At 42.3% G+C, this 9,008-nt stretch overlaps 1 non-coding gene across 1 annotated transcript; it reads right to left on the reverse strand.

Moving 5' to 3' along the window:
• Nucleotides 1-2,052: 2,052 nt before the first annotated feature.
• On the reverse strand, nt 2,053-2,159 carry LOC114214239 (U6 spliceosomal RNA). The gene has a single exon (XR_003610365.1). It is a non-coding gene; the product is annotated as a U6 spliceosomal RNA (small nuclear RNA).
• Nucleotides 2,160-9,008: the final 6,849 nt, after the last annotated feature.

A 9,008-nucleotide genomic window follows, 5' to 3' on the forward strand; every position in this document is an offset into this window, starting at 1 on the left:
CACATCGGGCTCCCTGCTCAGCGGGAAGCCTGCTTCTCCCTCTCCCACTCCCCCTTCTTGTGTTTCCTCTCTCACTGTGTCTCTCCCTGTCAAATAAATAAAATCTTAAAAAAAAAAAGAAAGAAAGAAAGTCGGGGCGCCTAGGTGGCTCAGTCGTTAAGCGTCTGCCTTCGGCTCGGGTCATGGTCCCAGGGTCCTGGGATCGAGCCCCACATCGGGCTCCCTGCTCAGCGGGAAGCCTGCTTCTCCCTCTCCCACTCCCCCTGCTTGTGTTCCCTCTCTTGCTGTGTCTCTCTCTGTCAAATAAATAAATAAAATCTTTAAAAATAAATTAATTAATTAAATAAAAAGTTTGGTTTCCTTTTTCCCACCCCAGCCCCACCTCCACCTGTAGTCCTCGCTCTCCTCCTTGGGACTACATCTCCCTCACCTTCCATACACAGGCCTTTAAACATGTGAAGGTCATTATACAGCTTCCTAGAGGCTTCTTTTCCATGCAAAATAATACTCAATTGCTTCAGACACTCCCCAAATCATGGCCCAACATCTAACCACTGCTTCTCAAACCATTGCAATGAGCACAGAAATCATCCAGAGCACTTGCTTAAATGCAAAAACCTCAGCTCAGGAGGTCTGGATGGGTCCTGAGACTTGTATCTCTAACCAATTTGCCCGGGGTGTACAGATGCTGCTGATACATAGACCACATTTGGAGTAGTAACCACAGGGCACAGACCTGCGCTGTCTGCCGGCCACATGTGGCTACGGAGCATTTGAGGTGTTGCTAGTGCAAGTGAGGAGCTCAGTTTTTATTCATTTAATTGTAATTATTTGAAATGTAAATTTAAAAAAACTAAAGCATTATAATTAAATTTAATTAAACTTAATTAAAATTAAAGTATTAAATATTTTCCCATTAAACACAATTTATTGTTTTGGTAGGACTCTATTTTATTTTAACCACTGAAAATTTAACATGTGAATTGAGAAGGGCTGGAAGTGTGAAATATACACTGGATTTCAAAGACTCAGCACTTAGGGGGAAAAAGTTTGCAATATCTCATTAATAATTTATTTCTATTGATTAACACTGAAATGAACATGTTTTGAATACACTGGGTTACCTAAAATCTATTATTGGTTAGTAGAAATTTTTTAAATTTTGGTGGATGACAGGTAGTAGAGTGAGTGAGCTTACGTTATATTTCTATTGAACAGCCGTGGTCTAGATCATTCACCAGCCTGAACACCTGTTTGTCTGAGCTCCAGGTTATCAACATTCCACTGACCCATGGTCTGGGCACTGTACTCAAACTGACGTATCCTGAGGTTACTGGGTTGTTTTGCATGAGCTTGCGGCGCAACCACATATCAACCCCATTGTCTTTTTGTCACCTGATATTCATTAGCTCTCCCCTAACGTCCACATGTGCGGTCTAGACTTGTGAGCTATTACCATCGTTCAGATAGTAGAATTTGCCCTAGTCAGTTTCTCCGGCTTGTTTCAGCCCATTCTTCCTGCCAGTCAGAGTCTCCCCTGCATCTCAACTCCCATCATTCAACATCTCTCTCTCAACTTCACAGCTTCCTCCTGTTTGATAAGCTTGCCCTCGTGTCTTCGACGGGGGCAGCAAATAATTGTTAAAGGGGACAGGCCACATCTAGAATAGAAAATAGTAAGGAGCCACTGACACGCTGTCTACAATCAGGAACTCTTTAAAACAGAGTCTGATAAGTCCTTCTGTGGGAATGACCTACATACATTTTTTTTTCAAATGGTGTTATAGAAAAACATTTAATGACACGGAACATTGTCCTTAATGTATTTAAGTGCTAAATGCATGTAACATGACAGTATATAAAGAATACTATTTTCAAGTATATATTTACATAAGTGGAAAAAAGACTAGTACACAAATATATCAAAATGTTAAACACGGTTATCTCTCAATGATGGAACTGAAATCACTTTTATTTTCCTTGCAGAATGTTCTGCTTGCATCATCTTGTTTAATACTTGGGATCATTGGCATTTTATTTTATTTTATTTTTTTAAATACGGAATGCTTCAAAAATCTGCATGTCATCCTTGTGCAGGGGCCATTCTAATCTTCTCTGTATCATTCCAATTTGAGCAAATGCGCTGTCAAAGCAAGCACAGGATCTTTGGCATTTTACAAGAGACGGAAACCGAGTCTCAGAGAGGTTACCCAGTCTGTCCTGGGGCCCTCTGCTGAAGCACAGGGCCCTGGGGGATCTACTCTCTCACTGGCAAAGCCTCGGGCTCTTCCCCCAGACCCACTGCTGCCCTCCTAGGGGGTGGGGCCCGGAGGGTCTTGTAAGTACAGGATATCCAGATTTCAGCAAAACGTCCAATTACAGCCTATCCTCCTAGTTATGCTTTAAATCCATTTGCCTAGTCGACGACACAGCTTTAGCTTTCTTTCCTCTCTCTCCCACAGAATCATGCTCCTCCTCTCTACGAGATCACCCCTGTCAGCATACAAACAAGCTCTTGAAAGAAAAAAAACATAGCCTTCCCTAAGCCCATTTTTCCCTCCAGAGATGATCCCACTTCTCTCCTTCCATTTACAACAAAAATCCCTGAAGAAGGCACATACAGGAGTATTCAACAAACGGTACCAATTATTAGGTACCCCATCAAACATGGCAATGAGGCGATGGGGTGGCCAGCTTGGCTCAGAGCCCATGTATCAGTGCACAGAGCACTCTACCATTTTACACCTGACCCTTCTGGCAAGTAAGAGCTGGGGTGGCAGGAGCAGCTTCAAGCCCATGGCTCCTGGTGCCCAGAGGAAATCTACACAAAGAATACAATGAGACCCTCGGGAACCAAGCCCCAGAGCATACCCCATCTCTTTAAGAACAACAGCAACAGAACTAGTCAGAAAACAGAAAAGTAGTCAAAGACATAAGAGAAGACAATCTTCTAAAATAAAGACAGGCCCGAAATTGCAGACGAAAGAGTAATTTGTCCTCCCAGATTAATTCAATTAGACGTCAAGATCCCAGTGGGCAGAGTAATCAGGTCAGCTAAACGGGGACACAGTCAGGCTGCCTCCATGCTCCTCTTTGCAACAATCAATGTCAAGAGAGAGACAAACACCTCTTACAGAATTCAAGGGGGTGGGGGCAAGCAAATTTGACGCCAAATTCTTATTAACCCAGCCGAGGTGTCATCATGTATAAAGACAACAGAGAAGTTCTCAGAAAGGTAGTACCGATCAAACCCTTCCTAGTGATAAAATCTAGCCAACCCATAAATGAATCCAAAAGAGGTAAAAAGAAGAACTGGTGAGTACAAGGGCTGTGCTCTACAAGACAGGAAAAAAAAAAAAAAAAAAAAAACCCTGAATGCAGTTAACTACAGAGCAAAATCTAGGAAACGTGACAAACTGGGGTCAGAAGAGAACTTAACTAGTATAGGCCGTGACAGTGCCAACATCAGAACAGAACGAACAAAAATCAGAAGGCAGAGGGAGAGGAGGGAAAGGTGGAGGAAGTCTGTGCGTCCAGAATCCCTGCTGCGTGATGGGAGGAGTCAGTCCTTTCTATGGCTGAGCTCTGTTGGTAATTTCCCAAACATTGTGCCATCAACTCCTCAGGCTCTCCTGGCCTCAAAGTCCTCCGGGTTCAGCTTTACCCACAGTCGGTTAAATGACTTACCCATTTCTCGAGAAGCCGATTTTCCCAAATTCAGCTCACTGACCAGGTTCTAATTAAAATGCTAGACCAAAACAAGCTGGCTAAAAGAGCTCCAAGCATCCTAAGAGATGGGGAGGGGGTCTCCCCACCTGAGATCTTGTCCTCCCCCCAACTCTGGGCTCCCCCCCATACCAGCCCCGCCAGTCTGCTTAATAGACTGCTTTGCCAGTTCCTGCACTCCTCAAACGTCCCCACCCTCCCCACCTCCCCTTACGCCTCTGACTCCATGCTTGAGGAGAAGGGGTCCATTCCTCAGTGCCCACAGCCAGCTGGAGACCACTGTCCCCTGCGAACACTCTGGAAAGTCTCTTCTGCCACTCCCCAACCTCATCACCAACCTCTTCTACCATGTTTCCCAAAATGTGGCCCACAGATACTAATCCCACAAAATGCCCCATTGAATAAGGGCGCCACAGTCCCATATATTTGGGAATCACAGGTCCTATACCTCGGTCCTGAGAATCACCAGGTAAAAAAGTGTGTTAAAAGTGAGAAAAATCTCGTAGTGTAGATACTGGCATTTCCCAGACTTCCTCCTCCACGGAACCCTTGTCACAAAAACCCCTGTTAACATTTGCTTGAATTGGCAATCAGTGGAACACACTTTGGGAAACTGTTCTACCACCCTCCATGACACTCTCTCACTCACTTAGTAGCCTCACCACCCGGCGCAAGTTCTCCTTCTGTTTGCCTGCCTTCTCCACAGTCCTGCACTTTGTCCATCCCGCTGGTACAGTGGAAACGACTTTCTGCTTGCCCGGTATGCTTTATCCTTCCTCTAATAAAAACACCTCGTTATCTTTTGCTACCATCCTACCCTCAGACCATGTGACTCAGCTCTCAAGGTTAAGTGTGACTCAGGCCTGGCCAGTGACAGCACTGAATTCCCCTGGCCACAGTAGTCAGATCACCGATGGGCTGGGAACACCAGTCAGGCCAGTAAGAACCAGCTCCAAAGCCCTCTGCTGGAGCTTTCAGGAAAAAGGTGCTCTGTCTTCTGCTGGCGTTGCCCAGCTAATAGGATGTACGCACAGAGAAGCTGGTGGTCGTCTTCCAGACAGCCTGCCTGAGAAGTAAACCAACACAGAAGAAAGTGAAGTCTCAAGATATTCCAGAGAATAAAATGGATCCAGCAACGCCTGGTTTCTTATAGTTTTCACTTATAAGAGTCAATAAATCCTTCCTTTTCCCTAATCTAGTTATACTGAGTTTCTGTTACCTGCAACCAACTCAATCATAATAATAGCTAATATTTATTTAATATTTATTACGTTCCATATACTGTTGTAAATGTTTAACATAGACTTTTCTCACTTAATCCTAACAAATATTAAGAAGTAGATACTAATATCACCGTGTATACTACAGGTGAAGAAATCAAGACACAAAGAAGTTAAGTAATTTGCCAAAGCCCACACAACCAGTAAATGGCAGACCCAGGATGCAGATCCAGGCAGTTGCCCCGGAGCCCACCTTCTTAACCGCGGAGCCATCCATCTCCATCGTTAGGGATCCTAACCAGTGTAGCACACTCGGCCCCAACACCGCACCCAATCCTGTCCTTAATCAGGAGGGAGTTCAGTGGCTGATTAACTCAGGAAAAGTTGGCCTCAAGCAATCCCAGGCTCAGCTGAATTCCCTCATTGCCCCTCCGAAAACCCTTCCAACCCAGTTCTCGTCAACTCCCAAACAAATTCCCCACCTCAGCTGTTCTAAATTTTTCTCTCTCGCTTGGCCCTCTGACATGGTTTTGTTCAACAGCAACCTTCTCAAACTCAAAACTTGTCTTCAGTTACCCTTCACTTGTCCTCCCACACAGCTCCTCAAGTGAGGCCTGGCCTTACCCCTCCCTTCCAGCGCTAACCTGGACGGCGGTCCTTGTCCGTCTACCGTGCCCTTCCGTGGGACCTCACTCCCTCAGCTTAAGGATCCCAAATGGAAAAATGACTTACTGTACAATGATATAGAATGAGACAGATACAATGAGATACTCTAATTATATGATGCTATCATTATTATATGACGCTATCAACACAGGGAAATAATATGCAGTGTAAAAAGCAGACAACAAAGTTGTGCGTGAAGGAGACTCTAATATGCAGAGATAAACAGGTAAAGAATAAAGACTGCCAGAAAACCCACAGAAACACTAATAATGGTGTCCTTTCTTAGCAGAACAATGGGTAATGGTTTGTTTTTGTCTTTCTACTCTTCTTTATTTTTCCAATTTTCAATTTATATTACTTTTAAGTGAAAAAATATTTCAAATATATAGACTATAGACAATTTACTTAATCAAAACTCCTTTTAATTACTATTATTTCCTAAGCCCCCAAAATCTGTACTGATGCCTCCACCTTCCTCACTCCTAACACCCCTCACTCCTCCCCTTTGCTTTCTGGGTTTTCTCCACAACATTCTCCTAAAAAGCCGCCCCATCCCAGTACATTGCCAAGTTAACTGGCATATTTCTGAACATCTGCATCAGATAATACTGCTGACCACCATTCACTGTGTCAATGGGTTTTTTTTTTTTTTGAGTAGTGACTCTAGTATAACGAAGCCCCTGATCCCAGCCCCCAGTGTTCACCATTATTGATTTATAGAAACCCAGCTCAAATCATTTTAACTGGTTCATGGGATGAGGAAATCCAAACAGAGCGCCATAGCTTCAGAGGCATGGCTATTTCTAGGAATTCAAACAATGTTACCTGGACCACGAAGGGGGTAGGAGGAGAGACCAGAACTCTAGCTGAATCATCCACTACAAATAGCCAGAAGCAAGATGATGGCCCATATTCCCCTTACTCAAAATAATCACACCTGATGCTCTGGTATATTTGTTTCATCTCTTTTACCCTGCTCACGTGCATATTTTCAGCCAAGCCAAGTACTGCATCCTATAAGGTGGCAATACAGACACAGATTTTCATCAGCTTCATCCCAAGAAGTAACCAGTGCACTGATACATCACTTACAGTCCTCACTGGAAGATGTCTAGGAGGGTGTGCAGTGCCCACCAGGCTGTCTGTAGCTGCCATCCTGCAATCGCAGGGCTGTCCAACAGAACTTTCTACGATGACCTGCGCTGTACAATATGGTAGCCATTAGCCACATATGGCTATGAGCCCTTACAGTGTGGTTCGTGTGACTGAGTAACCACACTGTTAATTTTATTTAGTTTTAAATAATTTGAAATGTCTAACAGCTTCATTGACCTACCATAACATTCAACCTTTCAAAGTGTACAATCAGTGGGTTTTAATATATTCACATAGTTCTATAATATCACCACTATCCAATTATATTTTTAATGTAATCTTATTTTATTTTTTTAAGTAAGCTCTACACCCAACGTGGGGCTTGAACTCATGACCCTGAGATGAAGAGTCACATGCTCTACCAATTCAGCCAGCCAGCTGCCCCACCACTGTCTCATTTTAAAACATTTTCATCACCCCCCCCCGAAAGAAACTCTTTACCTATTATGTTGTTTCCCATTCTCCCCTCCACCTAGCCCTTGACAACCACTAATCCACTTTCTGTCTCTATGGATTTGTCTATCTGCATATTTAACACAAATGACATCATACAATTTGTGATCTTTAGTAACAGACTTCTTCCATTTAGCATAATGTTTTCAAGATTCATCCATGTGGTAGCATGCATCCATATTTCATTCCTTTTAACTGCCAAATAACAGGCCATTGTATGGATATACCACTTCTGTTCAACGATGGACATTTGCGATGCTTCCACCTTTTGGTTATTACGAATAATTCTGCCACTGTGAACTTTCAAGAGGATGTACTCTTGGATATATGCCTAAGAGTAGAATTTCTGGGTCATATGGTAACTCCACATGTAATATTTTTTGAGGAAGCATACCACTGTTTTCCAAAGCAGCTCGGTGCCATTTTACAATCCCACCAGCAATGTATGAAGGTTCCTATTTCTCCAGATCCTTGCAGACACTTGTTATTGTCTGTCTTTTTTATTACAGTCATTCTAGTGGGTGTGAAGCGGTGTCTCACGGTTTTAATTTGCTTTTCCTTAAGAATGAATGATGTTAAGCATCTTTTCATGTGCTTGCTGAACATTTGTATATCTTCTTTGGAGAAATGTCTATGCATATCTTTTGCCCATTTTTAAACTGGGTTATTTATCTTTTTATTACTGAGTTATAATAGTTCTTTCTCTATCCTGGACACAAGTCCTTTGTCAGATATATGATTTGTAAATATTTCCTCCCATTCTGTGGGTTCCTTTCATTTACTTATTGATGCTCTTGGAAACACAAAATTGTTATATTTTTTATTATGGCCAATATATCTGTTGCTTGTATTTTAGCATCCTAATGTCTATTGCCTAACCTAATGTCACAAATATTTAATTCTGTTTTCTTCTAAGAGTTGTATAGTTTTAACTCTTAACTTTTGTAAATGTTATCAGGTAGGGGTCTAACTTCACTCTTCTGCACGTGGATATTCCGTTTCCCAGAACCATTTGTTGAAAAAAATATTCTTCCCCCAATCGAATTATTTTGGCACCTTTGTCAAAAATCAATTGACTGTAAATGTGAGGGTTTATTTCTGGACTCTCAGTTCTATACCATTGATCTATATGTCCATGCTAGTACCACACAGTCTAGATTACTGTAAGTCTGTAGTACATTTTAAAACCAGGAACTGTGAGTCCTCCAACTTTGTCCTTCTTTTTCAAGATCTTTTTTGTCTATGCTAGGTTCCTGGCATTTGCACATGAATTTTAAGATCAATTTGTCAATTGGTGGAGAGGGGAAGCCAGCTGGGATTTTGACAGGGATTACGTGGAAGTTGTGGGTCAATTTGGGACGTACTGCCATTTTAACCATTCTAACAATGTTGAACATGAGAGGTGTGTCCATTTATTTGGGTCTTATTTAATTTCTTCCTACAACATCTTGAAGTTTTAGTTGTACAAGGCTTACATTTCTTTGGTCAAATTTACTCCTAAATATTTTGTTCATTTTGATTCTATTATAAATGGAATTGCTTTCTCAATTTTTTTCAGATTGTCCACTGCTAGTGTATAGAAATTCAACTGATTTTTGTATTTTCATCCTATATCCTGCAATCTTGCTAAAGGCAAGAGATCTTGCCTTTCTTGCCTCGTCCCACTTTTGATGACCGCAGGCATCAGACTAATGCTCAGCTTACCTCACCAGCAACATGTCCTCAATGAAAACTTACTTTCACCAGGCCTTAGGTTTGTGCAGGGTTTGGCATATCCCATTTGAGTCA

This window comes from Eumetopias jubatus, unplaced genomic scaffold (genome assembly GCF_037043125.1).
Source record: "Eumetopias jubatus isolate StellerSeaLion01/CBP00866 unplaced genomic scaffold, mEumJub1_p1.0 scaffold_17, whole genome shotgun sequence".
Lineage (NCBI taxonomy): Eukaryota > Metazoa > Chordata > Mammalia > Carnivora > Otariidae > Eumetopias > Eumetopias jubatus.